The sequence below is a fragment of the Theropithecus gelada genome, chromosome 3, assembly GCF_003255815.1.
Source record: "Theropithecus gelada isolate Dixy chromosome 3, Tgel_1.0, whole genome shotgun sequence".
NCBI lineage: Eukaryota > Metazoa > Chordata > Mammalia > Primates > Cercopithecidae > Theropithecus > Theropithecus gelada.
This window is the reverse complement of record NC_037670.1, coordinates 51,569,967-51,572,206: the sequence shown is the minus strand read 5'-3', so window position 1 is coordinate 51,572,206 and position 2,240 is coordinate 51,569,967.

Genomic DNA, 2,240 nt, shown 5'->3' with positions numbered 1-2,240 from the left:
TGAACTATTTGTGGGGCCCGAGGCGGGGACCAGAAATGATTTTAGTATCCAGAATGGGATGAAAATGTCCTCTAACTCAACAGTTACTATCATGGAAGAGTGGAGGCTCGACAGGCGATTGCTCAGGGCATCTCAGCCTTTCGCTAGGCAAACTTTTTAGCTTACGTTACTAAAGACCCCCCTGTCGGTGTCTGACACTTGGACTCGCCTACTGACTGCGCAAAAGGACAGACTACTCCAAAAAGGAGAACAGGAATTCGGGGCGAGCCAGAGCCGGCCCGCACGACTAGAAGGACGACTCCCTGGCGCAATACAAAAATGTATGCGAGTTGCTTTAATCGCTTACCCCCAGTCCTTCCCTAGCGGCCGTCACCGCCTGTTTCCCCCCATTCGGGCGTTCACAGTGTTTCGGTCCACGCGAGGCCACCGCCCTCCGCGCGGGAGACCGCGGGTCACGTGCGGGCGGGGGCGGGTTCTCGCCGCGTGGGGCGCGAGCCTCGTCCGGAGCGGTTGGCTCTGGGCTGCTGTTCACGGGACGGGTATTGGGTGCTTGTGTCTTCTTCTCTTGTTTTTTGCCGGAGTGGAGGACAACCACTAGAAAATAACCCAGTGGATCACGCCTGTTATCCCAAAACTTTGGGAGGCTGAGGCGGGGGGGATCGCTTGAGCTAAGGAGTTCGAGACCAGTCTTGCCAACTTAGCACCCCCACCCCCGCCAACCCTCATGTATACCAAAAATAAATAAATAAGTAAATAAATAAGTAAAACAAGTGGTACCCAGAGGCTGGGGAGGAGAGTGGGGAGTGTTTATCGGGAACGGACCTGCAGTTTGGGAGGATGAGAACGTTTTGGAGATGACGGTGGTGATGGTTGCACAACATGGTGAATGTACTTGATGCCACTGAGCTGTATACTAAACTTCATATTAAAATGGCTACACCCCGCGCGGTGGCTCACACCTGTCTTCCCAGTACTTTGGGAGGCCAAGGCAGGAGTTCGCTTGAGCCTAGGAGTTCAAGACCAGTCAGGGCAACATAGTGAGACCCTGTCTCGAAAAAATAAAATACTAAAAAGGTAAATTTTATGTATATTTCATCATATAGTTGTTTGTTTTCAGAGACAGGGTCTCGCTCTATCGCCCAGGTTAGAGTGCAGTGGCATAATCACAGCTCCACTGCAATCCGGATCTCCCAGCCTCAAGAGAATCCTCCCACCTCAGCCTCCCAAAGAGCCAGGATTACAAGTGTGAACCACGCCACAGGGCCTAGCCATTTTAATATGCAGTTTAGTATACAGTTCAGAGGCATTAAGTACATTCCCAAGTACTTGGGACTGAAGGTATGTGCCACCACGTCCAGTTAATTTCTTTCTTTGTAGGTAACATCTCACTATGTTGCCCAGGCTGGTCTCAAACTCCTGGCCTCAAGCAGTCCTCCTGCTTCCCAAAGTGCTGGGACTACAGGCATGAACCGCACCCCCATCTCGTCCTAACGGTGTTCAAAAGAGCTAAAAAGAAGCAGTCTTCCCATGCCTAGTACCAGGTTTGACTCCTCCTCATCGTGCTGTCAGCGGTGTAACTTTGGGCAGGTCACTTAATGCCTCTGCCTCAGTTTCCGCATCTGTATAATAAAGGATGACAATTTTTTTTTTTTTTGAGATGGAGTCTTGCTCTGTCGCCCAGGCTGGAGTGCAGTAGCGTGATCTCAGCTCACTGCGAGCTCCGCCTCCCAGGTTTATGCCATTCTCCTGCCTCAGTCTCCTGAGTCGCTGGGACTACAGGCGCCCGCCACCACACCCAGCTAATTTTTTGTATTTGTAGTAGAGATGGAGTTTCACCATGTTAGCCAGGATGGTCTTGATCTTCTGACCTTGTGATCTGCCCGCCTTGGCCTCCCAAAGTGCTGGGATTACAGGCTTGAGCCACCGCGCCTGGCCAGCAAATTTTTTGCTTTTTTTTTTTTTGAGAAGGAGTCTGGCTCTGTCGCCCAGGCTGGAGTGCAGTGGCCGGATCTCAGCTCACTGCAAGCTCCGCCTCCCAGGTTCACGCCATTCTCCTGCCTGAGCCTCCCGAGTAGCTGGGACTACAGGCGCCCGCCACCTCACCTGGCTAGTTTTTTGTATTTTTTTAGTAGAGACGGGGTTTCACCGTGTTAGCCAGGATGGTCTCGATCTCCTGACCTCGTGATCCACCCATCTCGGCCTCCCAAAGTGCTGGGATTACAGGCTTGAGCCACCGCGCC